Here is a 15,053-nt window from a genome sequence, read left to right as displayed (position 1 = left end):
TCACCTCCGTTACATTCCCAAAAGGCGCCGCCGCGGTGGCTTAGCGGTTATGGTGCTCGGCTGCTGACCCGAAAGACGCGGGTTCGATCCCGGCCGCGGCGGTTGAATTTCTTTGGAGGAGAAATTCCAGAGGCCCGTGTACTGTGCGATGTCAGTGCACGTTAAAGAACCCCAGGTGGTCGAAATTTCCGGAGCCCTCCACTACGGCGTCTCTCATAGCCTTAGTCGCTTTGGGACGTTAAACCCCATAAACCAAACCAAACATTCCCAAAAGCCGCAAGAGCCGTCCGAATGTCGTCGTCGGCTACACCGTGCAGCGTCCAGTGCAGCCGTAGTTTCACCTGTTGGTCGGCAGGATCGATGATAATGCAGCGCCGTCCTTTGACATCCAGTTCTTTTATCGCTGCCAACTTCTTCGTTGAATCGGTACTGTTGAGCGTAACCGCCCAAACGTGGTTTACCTGATACGCCCCCAACGCCACAACGTCGGGGAGCGCACCAGCGTTGGCGAGGGCGTCGCGGAAATCCTCGACCCTGTAGGGCCTAACTCGCGCGTCGCCGTGCAAAAACACGGTGTTTAGAACAACACGACCGGTAGGCAACGTAGGCAAAACAATTTCGTACTCCTGTCCTTCCTTATCTTCAATCCTGTTTCCGCGGCCATCGACGGCCGCTATCGCCGCTCCGTGGGAGCTCATGATCCTGCGTCCGTACACGCCAGTGGCCGGAAGTAGAATGCTCTCCCAACTGAGCTATTTCGGCACGGGAGTGGGCGCGGTGGCTGCTCCGTCCGCACCGTGCAGTGCGAAGGGAAAGAAAAAAAGAGGTGCTGCCGAAACCCGGGATCGAACCAGGGACCTTTAGATCTTCAGTCTAACGCTCTCCCAACTGAGCTATTTCGGCACGGGAGTGGACGCAGTGGCTACTGTGTGAGCACTGTACGCATAGTGCGAAGGGAAAGAAAAAAGAGGGGCTGCCGAAACCCGGGATCGAACCAGGGACCTTTAGATCTTCAGTCTAACGCTCTCCCAACTGAGCTATTTCGGCACGGGAGTGGACGCAGTGGCTACTGTGTGAGCACTGTAGGCATAGTGCGAAGGGAAAGAAAAAAGAGGTGCTGCCGAAACCCGGGATCGAACCAGGGACCTTTAGATCTTCAGTCTAACGCTCTCCCAACTGAGCTATTTCGGCACGGGAGCGGACGCAGTGGCTACTGTGTGAGCACTGTACGCATAGTGCGAAGGGAAAGAAAGAAGAGGTGCTGCCGAAACCCGGGATCGAACCAGGGACCTTTAGATCTTGAGTCTAACGCTCTCCCAAGGCGGCTTTTTCGTTTTTTTTTGTTTTTTTCCGGGCTTCGACACAGTACAGAAATACAAATGGAAATTTACATTATACCCCTTTCAGCTGGAAATCTCACACTCAACCATCTGCTGCTGACTTCTTTACGTTAAATGTCCCTCGTGAGTCATTCAGGAACATAATAAGCCGTTCTTTGTATTTCAAGAAAACAGTGCACACCCTCACGGAAGTATATGCGGGCAGGCCTGGCATCCGGTTCACAGTGGAATTAAGCTTTTTTTTTTTCCTTATTGGCGTCTTCGATGTTCAAAGGAATGCACAAATGCTAAAACGTGTCAACCAACCTTAGGTCGATACGATAAGTTAAATCTGTTCTTTTGCTGCAAACCGTCTAGCACATCAGCCCATTCTGGCGATTCAGGGAATGCCCGTTTCACATCTCTGGAACGTGCAACAGTTTGAATGAAATGTTCCTGTACAGTTCGAACTTTTACATCAGCATTACTGAACTGCATTCTTGTTTTACGCAAGCTATGCAGGCCCAGGAGGATATTAGCATGCAATGAATGCCATATGCGTCGTACAACGGTAACAATCTTATACAGTACAAATCTAGAGGTAAGTCCTTTTTATAAAGTCCTTTGAAGAACATCCTGGAAAAAGATTTTTACCCTTTCACGGAACAGATGATTTTTCATTTGATGCGATATGTTCCTGGGCCTTGACAGCTTGTAGAAAACCAGAATGAAGTTTAACAATGCAGATGTACAATGAAACCTGGACGGTAACATTTCATTGAACATGTTGTGCGGTTCAGGGAAATGTATAAGGCACTTCCTGAACAGCCAAAATGGATTGATGTGCTTGGCGGTTATGTAAGACTGAGAAAATTTTGCCACACCGTGTCAGGCAAAGGAGCTTAGGCGGAGGATGCGGCGGGCGCACTGCGCGCAGATATAGCGTAAAGAAAAAAGCGTTCCCGAAATCTGGAATTCAGCCAGGCACCTTTAGATCTCCAGTCTAATGTAGCCCCCCCCCCCCCCCCCCCCCTACTCCCCCCTTCTTCTAAGTCTTTTGTTTTATATAGTCGGTTTCCATCGATAACGTGAGTTTGAGCTGCGCGTATCTCGTCAAAAAAATGCGTTTTTTTTTTATATCAGCCCCAAAACGTGCATAGGTTGTCGTGACGCCATTTCGGGCAGCTCAGCTTGACGATTTGCCAATCTCATCTCTTCAGCGGAAGTAAAGAAACAGCTATTTTCAAATTAAGGCTTGGTTTATGATGTTGAATGTTCCCCAGCGACTCCGGCTATGAAGGATATCATAGTGGAGGACTACGAATTCGTTCCGTCCACCTGGAGATCTTTAATGCGCACATGGAGTAGTGCAGGAGCCTCTAGCATTTTCCGTCCATCGAAATGCGACCTCCGCGGCCGGTATGGGACCCGTGCCTTTGGGAACAGAAGCCTAGCACCATAAGCACTAGGCCACCGAGGTGTACCTTCGAATGTATTGTAGCCTCATTTTCAAAAAAGTTTGTTTTTAAAATTTCCTAAATGCACAACACGTGTAAGGTGCATACACAGGACTCACTAAGTGGTAGTTAAATATAGCATTGGAGGTTTATTTTCTTTAGCGCCAGTAGGAACGAATGTGGGAACTGCGCGCCTGGCTGCGAAGAATTAATATATTTATTGCGAATGTCATACAAAATGTGATTTGATTTCATTTATTGGGGTTTAACGTCCCAAAGCGACTCAGGCTTTGAGGGACGCCGTAGTGAAGGGGTCAAGAAATTTCGACCACAAAATGTGACAAGTAAATTCTGAATCTTTTATTGTGAATAAATGGTTTTGGTATTTTTAATTTCAGTGGCATAAATAAACAAAGTTCATATCACTAGATACCCGCTGTCCCCTCACCATGATAGCTTCACATCCATACAGAGCTCATGTCGAGACTCTAAAGTTACTTATGTGAAATCAAAGTGACCAGCTTGCAGGATAGTTGCTTTTAGGATCGCAACAAAGCCATTTGCTCTGGGCTGTTCATTCAACAGACACCAATTAGGAAAAGGGGGAATGTGCTTAACTCCTAGAATAGTGATATGAAGTCAAAATTAGGTACAAAAGACATGCACAAATATGCAGTTCGAAGATAACTAACATATCCGTAGCGTTCCCGAAGAACGCCGAACCAGGGAAGCAGCGCCGCACAGTCAGTAGAACCAGAAAAATGAACGTTTATTCAAAAGTGTAGGGCGTATTTATAGGTAGCCGAGTGGCCGGAAGATAGGAAGGAGCATGTGTTCATAGCGATAGCTCGAAGCTGTGAAGGATCGCCAGATAAGGCGATAAAAGGTGCGCGAACTTCGGAAACAGACGTGAAGATGCCACATTCCTTCTTCCTCAGAAATGAAAGCGTTGCTCTGGCTTCCGTTCTCTCGTTGAGCGTCTTAGAGTTTGCTGGGCGACACCCGTACTCAACGGGGACACCGGAATATCTGGTGCAGGAAAATCTGGAGAATCGGTGCCGTTTGGGATGCACCGCGCACTGCTGTCTTCAACCGGGCTCCCCGTTTTTGGATGCTGTAGTTGTGTTGCTTCGTCTGGCTCACCGGGATGTCAGGTGTCTGTAGTTACTGTCGGGTTAACCCCTGGTGCTTCTTGCCGCGGCCGGACCTGGTCTACGTGCCGCTGGACGACTCCGTCCGATGTTTCCACGGTCACCATTCTCGATCCAGACGTCGTCTTCACATGGCCGGGCGTTCACTTGCTCTCCGCACCGTAATTGCGGACATGTACCTCACTTCCAGGTGTGGGAGCCAGTCATCGTTGCTCTCTTTTGGTCCCGGAAGTGCTAGAGGAAAGCATGTGGCCAAGCATGAGCGTGTTGGTTGGCTCAAAAGCAGCTCTGCCGGGGATTTACCCGACTTTTGCGGAGTTCTCCGGTAGTTAAAAAGCAACCGTACTAGGTTCTCTTCCAGGTTCCCTTCTTTCATTTTTCGAAGGCCATATTTTATAGTTCGCACTGCCCTTTCCACCGCTCCATTAGACGGGGAATGGTATGGAGCGCATCGAAGGAGCACAATGTTGTTGTTTGCCAAGAACGACGCGAAGTCTTCACTGGTAAACTGTGTACCGTTGTCAGAAACGACTGTGCGAGGTAGTCCAAACCTGCTTAAAATGTCACGCAGACCGTTAATTGGAGTCTGCGTTGAAGCATGCGCCACAGGCAGTGCTTCGAGCGATTTGGTATGTGCGTCGACTACTACGAGTATCATTTTTCCGCAGATGGGACCCGCGTAGTCAATGTGAATACGGGACCACCTTTCGCCTGTTTCAGGCCGTTTAACGACGGGGGTCACGGCTGGCATCGGCAGATTTTGCACACAGTGCTGGCACTGAGCAGACACCTCTTCAATATTTCTGTCGAGGCCTGGCCACCAGAACAGAGAACGTGCGACGGATTTCATTGCCGGTGAACCGTGGTGCGTTTCGTGTAGAATTTGCAGAACTCGCTCCCTAGCTTCGGTCGGTATCATTCATTCATTCATTCATTCATTCATTCATTCATTCATTCATTCATTCATTCATTCATTCATTCATTCATTCATCTTTATTCGACATCTTTACAGAGGTCTGGAGCACAGACAAAAAGCTGAAGAAGACAGCTTGACGGGGTCTGTGCCCCTTAACAATTCATGCGCGTACAGACATGTAGAAATGATATTTGGCATCGTCAGTTGCAAATTTGTAATTCAGAACATAAAAAGTCATGACTGAAAACTAAATGAACAATTCTGTTATTAAGAAGACAAACAATTCACAATGTACTAGTAAAAAAATTCTCGGTAATGATACAAGGCAGATACATGGATAATAGCTAAGCAAAACAGAGAACGAAAGCGCGAAAGCACTGGTGAATACAGGATAACAAAGCGAGCAATAAGAACGTCAGGAAAAACAAGAGAAAGTGACACGTTGATGAAAGTTTAAAATGTGTTGGAAAAGACGTAGACTTTCTTCTAGGTTTGCCTTGAACTAACTGAATTTTTTTTATATATTGTGAATGTTCAATAGGGACGGCAACCTCACGCGTAATGACTGAGTTCCATAGTTGGTACGCACTGATGGAATGTGCCAGATTTCATGGTGACGTGTTTCATAAACATTATCATTTCTCATGAGGTTCGATAATGTTGCAATGAAATTATTTTCTTGGTTTCTTGTTTTAAAGTATCGGTTGAGTAATGTGTCATTATACAGAAAGTGAACTGGACAGATTTTCAGATTTTGAAAGAGGGGTTCAGTATGAGCATCATATGAGGAGTCCGAAATAACGCGCACTGACTTTTTCTGGAGCAACAATAGCTTGTTCATGTTATTGACAGTGGTAGTCCCCCAAATCAGATGACAATAGCTAATGTGCGAAAGGATGAGTGAGTTATAAATAACTAATTTTATTCTGCTCGGTAAAAAGGAGCGTAATTTGGTTAGTACTCCAACTCCTTTGGCAATTTTGTTAGCCACCATGTCGACATGTGAATTCCATGATAAATGCTCCTCGAATATGACCCCAAGACTTTTGAAGGAATGGACGATGTTAATGACTGATGTTCCGATCATTAGATTCCCAGTAACGGACACGTGCTGATTTTTTGGCCTGAAAAGAATAGCTTTAGTTTTATTAGTGTTGATTGTTAATGAGTTTACAGCGCTCCATTCGTGCAATTTTAACAATGTAAGGTTTGCTCGGTCGAATAAGCCCACCGGAGCAGGTGAAGTAAAAAATATGGTAGTATCATCGGCGTAAATAACAAACGTAGCTGATTCGTCAATAGATGTTATGTCGTTAATGTAAATATTAAACAGCAATGGGCCGAGGATACTCCTTTGAGGCACCCCGCTGTTAATTTGTCTGACTTCAGATATGTGAGTATTAATGTACACACTTTGTCGGCGATACTGGAGATAACTTTTCAGTAAACTTAGGAATAACCCTCTGAATCCGTAGATTTCATGTTTCTTTAGTAATGTAGTATGATTTAAGCGATCAAAGGCCTTCGAGAAATCAATAAATACACCAACAGTTAGTAGTTTGCTTTCTATTGCATGCAAAATGAGTTCTTTTTGAGTTAGAAGTGCTAATTCAGTAGAAAGTCCCTTTCGAAATCCGAACTGAGATTTAGCTAGTATGTTATGCTTTTCACAAAATTCAGTCATCCTGTTGTTAATTAACTTTTCTAATCCCTTTGAAAAAACTGGAAGAATAGAAATCGGTCTGTAATTGGTTAGGCTATGTTCATCGCGGCCTTTGAAAAGAACGCTCACTTTTGCGGTCTGCATACCTTTAGGGAATATGCCATGTGCGAAGGAAAAGTTGTACACATGCTCAAGGATGGGACTGATATTATCTATGACGTATTTGACGGGGCGCATCTGTAAGTCATCCGAGCCGCATGATTTGCTGTTGTTGAAGGTGAGGAACGTGTCGGAAATTTCTTTAGAGTTAGTTGGTTTTAAAAACGCGCCGTCACGGGAGGAATATTTGATGTTTTTTAGGCTCCGTGAATCGTGGGAATCAGTCACCAGGGTGGTGAAGAATTCGTTGAAAGCGTTAGCCAGTGATGATCCCGATGATGGTGTGCCATTTAACACCAAGCCTTCTAGGCTCTGTGAATTTCGGCCGTCTCGACCAAGAGCCGTATTAAGTCTTCGCCATGCAACGTCACCACGTTTCATAACTGCAGTGTTAAAAAGGTTGGGAAGGTAGTTTCTTTTGCTTTGTCTTAAAAAATTTGTCACTTTGTTTCTGAAAGCCTTAAAAGCGCGCAGGTCTTCAGGATCCTTTGTTTCAATAAAGCGCTTGAAAAGAGCGTCCTTTTGTTTAATTAGTTTTAAAGAATGGTTCGTTATCCATGGTTTACGAGTCTTTTTATTGTTTGTTGCTTTCCGGGAAACAGTTTTGTAATAAGCTGACTTAAATAATGACAGAAAACTGTCGTAAGCTGTGTCCGGGTGCGATTCGTTGTAGACTTGTTCCCACCTTATTTGAGATATTTCATTGCGAAACTGTTCCATAGTAAATGGGTTAATATCCTGATATGTCACGTCACGCGTTGCCAGGAATGATGATTGTGTTAATTTCTGGTCAGTAATGAGAAATATTGGCAAGTGATCGCTGATGTGGGCGCCAAAGGCGCGAGAATGATGTTTCTCATTATGTATATTTCTTAAAAATACGTCTAATAATGTTTCAGAAACGTCATGAATTTTGGTGGGACTGTTAATGGTGTTAATACAGGTGTTGGCTTCGAGTATTGGGATGAGGTCTGATCGAGCTTTTGAGGTATGAAGCATATTAATATTAATATCGCCTCCTAATACAAGGTTGTAATTGTTGTAATTAACCCATTCTAAATAATTATCCAAAAATGAAAGAAAATTTGGTATACTGCCAGATGGTGGGCGGTACAGAACGGAAAAGATGTTTGTGGAAGAAATGACCGTCAAGATTTCGTAATCTGGAGTTGTTTTTGTGTATTTTTCAATTTTTTCTGTAGATAAGGCCTTTTTTGCCATGAGCAGCACACCGCCTCCTCTACTAGAAGGACGGTTAAAATAATGGCTGTCATACTCTGACAACTTAAAAACTTCGTGTTCATACTGGTACCAAGTTTCCGAAAGCATGATGAAATTAAAAGGAAAACCAAAGAAAGAAAGCAAAGCATACAGATCGTCCTCCTTATTGCGAGCAGATCGAGCATTAACATGAAAAAAGGATGTGCTGTTTTTAGTATTATTTGTCCGATGCAGTTTTGTTGCGTCACATGGCGTTAACAAGTAGCTGAGCATTACTGTCAAGCAGCAAAGGTGGCTGAGGGGCGTCTTTCAGTCTTACTGAATCTCTTCTAAATCTTCGATACACGTTACGCGAAGCACCCGCGATGTATCCGTCTTCCTGGCAAGGATTTTTCCGTCTTTTGTCCACGCGTATTTCCACCCCTTGTCCTTTTTTCGAGCGACAGTCCCGCTGAGCGGTTCTTTCAAAGCCATACACAAGTGTTCATTGACATAGATCAGAGAATCACCAGTGAACCCAAGGTCTGAATGGAGGACCTGATTTTTCCGGGCTTCCTCAAGGACAGCGTTGCGCTTTCCACGTGTGCGAAATAGCACAACGACATTAGGATAGCCGCCATCCTTCTTGGGCACACGATGGCAAACGTCTATGTCATCCTTATACCCCAGTAGACCAGTTCATGTGCTACGGATAGTTCTAGTTTACGGTCAAAAAACGGCAGTACGGCCCGGGCCATTCCGTTTGTGTTCCTAGGCCACCCATGTATTATGTACCGTTTGACCTCGACCAGGACAGGGTCAGAAGACGTTAATGCCTTCAGCTCACGCGTTGCTACGGCGCCATTGTTCAGCTGGTTCAGCGACAGCACATTCGGGCGGCTCACCGTCGTCGCCAGATTCCGGAGACCGCTGCGGAAGTCGGCTCAGGGCGTCTGCATTCAGCATCTGTCGTCCTGTTGCGTACTGTAGCCGGTATCGGTAGGCCCCCACCCCCCCCCCCCCAGGTGAAGCGCCCACCGTTGTATCCATGCGGCGGCCATTGTGGGCGTTTGCTTGTCTGATCTCTGCAGGCCGAGCAGTGGCTGATGGTCAGTCACCAAGGTAAATTCCAGACCTAGAAGGTAGTCACGGAATTTCGTGACGCTGAATACCAGAGCCAGTGCCTCTCGCTCGAGCTGTGAATATTTGGGCTCCGCCTGCGTTAATGTTCGCAAACGGAACCCGATGGGCCCGTGAACGTTGCCAGTCGTGTGAAACAAGACAGCTCCCACCCCGTACGGAGAAGTGTCACATTCAAGTTTAAGTTCCTTCGAAGGTTCAAAAGGAACGAGAACCTTGGCTGTTGTAAGGTTTTCCTTGACACGTTCAAACGCGAGCTCTTGAGGCTGTTTTCATTGCCGACGGGCATTTTTTTCAAGCAGCTGATACAATGGACCAAGTGTGGCTGTCATGTTCGGCAGAAACCTCGCGTAAAACGTAACCATACCCAAAAACGCACGTAGCCCGCTGACATTACAGGGGCTCGGTGCCTGCATGATAGCGTCAAGGCTTTTCTCTGTCGGATGAAGCCCATAACGATCGATGCGATGACCAAGATAAGTTACCGCTGGGCTACGCAACTTGCACTTATCGAAACGTAGCTTTACACCGCAATCTTGGTAGCGCTCTAAGACGTTTTTAAGCCTCTCACCGCTGTCACTCGCTCTCTCGAACCTGAGCACATCGTCAAGATAGGCCTGCGCTCCTGGAAGGCCAGCCAGAACCTCATCCATTTTTCTTTGGAATATTGCAGGTGCAGAGGCTATCCCGAAAGGACGCCTATTGTGGCAAAATATCCCTTTTGGCGTATTAATGACGCACACTTTCTTCGCGTTATCGTCTAAAAGCCACTTGACTGTATGCATTCCGTAAATCCAGAGTGCTGAAATAGTCTCAATCATGAAGTTGGGCAAACATATCCTCAATGATTGGCAATGGGTATTTCTCTGTTGCACACGCTGGATTTACTGTGTCCTTGAAATCTCCGCAGATTCTTGCTGCACCGTCTTTCTTAAGCACTGTGACTATGGGCGTTGCCCACTCAGAATGGGCCAGCGGGGACAGTACACCCAGAGAAACTAAACTGTCTAGTTCAAGTGACACTCGCTCGCGTAACGCGTATGGAATGGGTCTGGCCTTACAGAACTTGTGTACGGCGCCTTCCTTCAGGTGCAAGCTGGCTGGAGGACCCTTGATTAGCCCCAGTTCTTCGGAGAACATGTCGTGGTAGTAATGGAATATGCTGTTCACGCTGGATTCACTTGCTTCTTTTGTTGACGCGGAGTCCTCGACAAATCGAACCACCGGAACACCTGCGCTGTTCAGCTGCTGGATTAAATCGCGACCGCATAGGCTTGGTCCCGCACAGTCCAACACGGTCAGCGTGCACTGTACTGTCGCCCCTTTATGGCAAACCTGGAGCACAAGCTCCGCAACTACCGGAAGGCGTCCTGTGTAGGACGATAAATTCAGGCTGGACGGTTTGAGTTTCGGCCATTGTTCGCGATGCTTATCGTACAGTTGACGCGGAATGATACAAATAGGCGACCCAGTATCGACTTCCATGCTCAGCTGCACGCCTCCCCAGGCAAATGTTCGGCAGATCGGCGGTTCCAGACAGTTTTTTCGTTGAGATACCAAAGTCCAAATGTGGGCGGCTTCATGTTCCTTGTCTACTGAGCTTTCCGTCCCTGAAAGGGCGTTAGTTTGCGCCGTCCTTGCCGTGCAGTGTTCCCGAGCCCCGTGGCTTCGACATTTCCTTGCGAGGTGACCACGTCGTCCACAGCGGTAACAACGGGCGTTTGACCAGGAGCAACCTGCGTCATTATGGTTTGTACTACCACACCTTGCGCATTCTTGATGCGCGGCAGCACTCCTCTCATCCAGCTGAATACCCTTCTGATATGCCCGTACTTTTAACACGGGTGTCGTCGTCGGTCCAAGCATGCGTTCCACGCCACTATCCGCAGCTTCAGCTGCTAGGAACATCGCCTCAGCGTGTTGTAGCGTTAAGTCCTGCTTTGCCAGTAGCTGCTTCTGTAGGGCACTTGAGCGTATACCACACACAATGCGATCTCGTAGCATGCGATACAAAGCACTGCCGAAATTGCAATCGTCAGCTATTCGTCGAATCTCTACCAGGAATTCATTAATCGTCTCTCCCTCCGCTTGACAACGACTGAAGAACTTGAAGCTGTCTGCGATTTCGTGCCTCTTCGGACTGTACGGCTCAGTCAGTACTTCGACGACTTCTGCATACGTCAACTCAATTGGTTGGCGCGGGGCAACCTTTCCTGCCAGCACTTGAATCGTATGCGTATTTAATGCGGCAACCAGCAATGCTCTTTTCTTAGACCCGTCTTCAATCGCATTCGCTTCGAAGTATGCTTCCACTTTAACAAGGTACGGTTGCCACTTACCTTTGCCTTCTTCGAAGTCGGGAAGATGGTGAACCATGCTGGCCTTGGTTTCTCGGTTCTGTGTGGGTTCCTGTTCAATGTCGAGTTTCACTGCATGGGTAAAGTCCAATGTCCATCCTCGTCGCCGCTCTAACATATTCATAGCGGGCCCGCAGAACGCCCAACCAGGGAAGCAGCCGCGTAGTCAGTAGAACCGGAAAAATGAACGTTTGTTCAAAAGTGTAGGGCGTATTTATAGGTAGCCTAGCGGTCGGAAGATAGGAAGGAACACGTGTACATAGCGATAGCTCGAAGCCGTGAAGGATCGCCAGATAAGGCGATAAAAGGTGCGCGCACTTCGGAAACACACGTGAAGATTCCACAATAACCTACAAGGGATACTTCAGATTATGATAATTAGTGAAAACTTTGGAACCGGCCGAAGTTTCATTGTTATATAAGAAAATATCAGCTCTTACGTGGTTTTTTCAGTATGGAATATTCTACTGATTTGTTGAAACCTCCTACGGCTTTCTGTATAAATTAACTTTGAAAAACTTTTCTTGCCCAAGAAACTTTAGGAGGTTCTCAATTTTCTGTAATTGTTCTTTATTATTGCAAAAAACTGGTTTTCCTGGCTGGATGTATTTATTACGATGACCTTAATATATTTGCCTTAATTATTATTTCCGTATTTAGTTTTTTTATTAGTGTGTATGTTGCTCCTACACTGAATTTTTCTCCTTTATGTATTCTGATGAATTTAAATCTTTGAAGACCAATTTTTTCTGAGTGCTTTTACCGCCTAATAATGCATAAACTAGATTAGGAACATCATATGTAGCATTCCTGTACATTTACTATCTCTCACGCCCGAAAGCCAGTTTCTGACTTTCTCTGTACTAATCTCTGTACATATTCTGTTGCACATAATTGAGGTTATTTGATCTGAAAAAAAAACCAGCAATAGTGGTCTGTAGGCTTAAAATAATTAAAGAAACTGTTTGTTTAATACGAATGCACCTTAAAATGTGGCTTGTACAAAACACTAAAGCTTCTCGTCGCTTTTTATCTGGAGTAGCATGCTAGGCTCATAACCAGGCAGACTTCCCTTTTAGTCATTAATGTCTCTCTCTCTCTATCTCTCATCGCTCTTTAGAAAACAGAAAAACAGCGCACGGGTTTATTCAATGCACTCACCACCATAGCATCGACGAATGCACTGAGTGCGCGTAATGTACGTGGCAGGAAAATTCCACTGAACCGATACTTTTATTATAGGCCTTTTGTGCAGCTAATATTATAACAGCCAATAGGGTGGTATTTGTTTATTTATTTATTTATACAAAATACCTACAGTGCCCCCCCCCCCCTGGGGCATTGTTGTAGGGGGGAAACGTCATATATGCAACAGATGAAATACAATAATTTAGGCAAATGGTGCAATATACTGACAAAACCCATAGACATTGGGAGGAAACGCAGAAATGAAAAAAATTTGCAGAAACAAAAACACGCTCGCAGAAGACGCGGAGAAAAGGACATTAAGAATACAGCACTGTTTTAGCAACACAAAACTAGAACACAACGTACTAGAAAAAGAACTATTGCTAGACTGATATTACCAGTGATACTAACAGTCATTTCAACTTAATACAATCATATTAACAGGCGGTATTGCAAAGCGTTGTAAACAGATGTGGGAGGGGAAGCAGCAATTTGTGCAGGCAGACTGTTCCAATCATGTATTGTTCGTGGGAGAAAACTATATTTGAATGTGTTAATTCGGGAATAATTCTCGCGCCCTTTTAGTCGGTGGTCGGTGCAGGCGGAAACGTAACTTGGCTCATGTATGTATTTCTCTTTTGTAATACCAGTTTTTACAGTAAGAAGCTTCTCAGTCATTTCCATAGGGCATTAGAGCGCAAAACCAGAAATAGCGCATTAATTAGAACGAAACAAAACCCGGACAATTCCTTGGGTAGCCGCCATCGATTGAGGAAATTGGGCGCCAGTCCAAAAATGTGGTCACGGCATTGCCGCAGCCAGCGCCTCTAGTAGCGGCCACTTTTTCTTTGGCGAGCAGCTGGCCTTGTAGTCGTCCAGGTCAAGGTCCCAGACGCCCACGCAGAAAGCCTGGTCGGTGGGCACGTTGCCTCGTGTCTCGCGCAGCAGCTTGAGGGACTCCTGCACCTTCTGAGTGATCGACCATGGTTCCTCGTATGCCACCCACGTCTGGTTGATCCTGTACGAGAAAACTGGTATCGCTCAACTGCTCTGGAGCAGCACTGGCTCATTCAATCGAACATCATCTTTGAACAGCGCCCAAGAAAAAAAAACGGCGCATTAATAACACTTGTTCGGTAGACTATCTGTTAGGGGTTTTTTTTTTGTGCGCCCGGATGTGTTATTCGAATTTGGAGCTGTGTTTTTTGGATGTGTCGTAATTTTCGAGTCTGCGTCGCACCAAGTATTCAAGCTTCCTGCAACTCTAGCTCGCATCCCCCACCTCTTACCCGGCCGGACACTCGCCACCGGTGGCCATTGGAATAGGATAACCGCAAAATGCGGTGGCGCTGTTGTCGCCGGATGGGACGACTGGGGTGAAAAACGGGGATGAAAAGTAGGCTTAACGCCTGTATAGGAATACATGGAATTAGTTTTCAGAGCCTTTTTCGGATTTCACAAAGCGCCTATGATGTCGACCCTTTGTGAAGAACAGCCGAAGTCATATAAAAATAGACTGCGTTCTTCTCAAATATGGATATAAAAAATCACCGATAATGAAAAATCTGCTCATGTGGTGCATAAATAGCGCTTCACATTACATCAAAGCGCTTCCAGAGAACGCCTTAGCCATGCACTAATTTGCCACATTAGCACAATTTGCAGAAAATTTGAAAGGTATGCACAAATAAACAATTTGCCCGAATTTACTCATAATTTCACCTTCTGGAAAACCAGAATTGTCGTGGTCAGGACGGATTTACCATAATGTATACGACGAAGCGGACAACCACGAAAGGCCTGCTTTACTGATGACAATGCGCCGGTCGTACATATGTGAACCCAAACAGCACACGACAAAATGAAAAACGTTTATCCCCAAAGACGAAAAATGGGTTATACAACGAAAAGAAGCTGCAGTCATCAAAATTATGACCAACAATCTAACTACGTCCACTCCAGGACAAAGGATTCTCCCGCAGACGTGGCCAATCTATACCCGCAAACTTCTTAATCTCATCCGCACACCTATCATTCTGCCAGTTCTGCTACGCTTGTCATCTCTTGGAATCCAGTCCGTTCTTGGTTTCGTATTTCAAGGCCTGCCCATGTCTATTTTTTGTTGATTTCAGTTAGAATGTCATTAACTCGCGTTTTTTTCCCGGAGCAACTCGGCTCTCTTCTTCTTTCTCCATGTTACACTTGTCACTTTCATTTCTATAGATGGATGGGTTGTTCTCAGTTTAGGTCCAGCCTTTGTCCTTAACCTCCCCGTTTCAGCTGCACAGATACCTACCCGTAGGGTCAAGCCGGTATAAAAGTTTTCCTTGTGGGATAGTGGCAAACTCCTGTTCATCACTTCAGAGAGCCAGCTATATGTATTCAGACCAGTTCTCATACTCGAGCGCGAAATGTGACGGTCACTATGAATAAGATATTTCAAATAGTCATGGGATTTCAAATAAATCTCTAGAGTAGCCACAATAATCAGAATGTTAACGGT

General features: G+C 45.7%; 3 non-coding genes across 3 annotated transcripts; all 3 read right to left on the bottom strand.

Annotated features, from left to right (window-relative positions):
• Window positions 1-830: 830 nt before the first annotated feature.
• TRNAF-GAA (transfer RNA phenylalanine (anticodon GAA)) lies at window positions 831-903 on the bottom strand. The gene has a single exon. It is a non-coding gene; the product is annotated as a tRNA-Phe (tRNA).
• A 71-nt stretch (window positions 904-974) lies between these two features.
• Window positions 975-1,047, bottom strand: TRNAF-GAA (transfer RNA phenylalanine (anticodon GAA)). Its single transcript has one exon. It is a non-coding gene; the product is annotated as a tRNA-Phe (tRNA).
• A 71-nt stretch (window positions 1,048-1,118) lies between these two features.
• TRNAF-GAA (transfer RNA phenylalanine (anticodon GAA)) lies at window positions 1,119-1,191 on the bottom strand. Its single transcript has one exon. It is a non-coding gene; the product is annotated as a tRNA-Phe (tRNA).
• Between the last annotated feature and the right edge of the window lie 13,862 nt (window positions 1,192-15,053).

The sequence above is a fragment of the Amblyomma mixtum genome, chromosome 7 (genome assembly GCF_055824585.1).
Source record: "Amblyomma mixtum isolate Tamu chromosome 7, ASM5582458v1, whole genome shotgun sequence".
Lineage (NCBI taxonomy): Eukaryota > Metazoa > Arthropoda > Arachnida > Ixodida > Ixodidae > Amblyomma > Amblyomma mixtum.
This window is presented reverse-complemented; position numbering and strand designations above follow the sequence as displayed.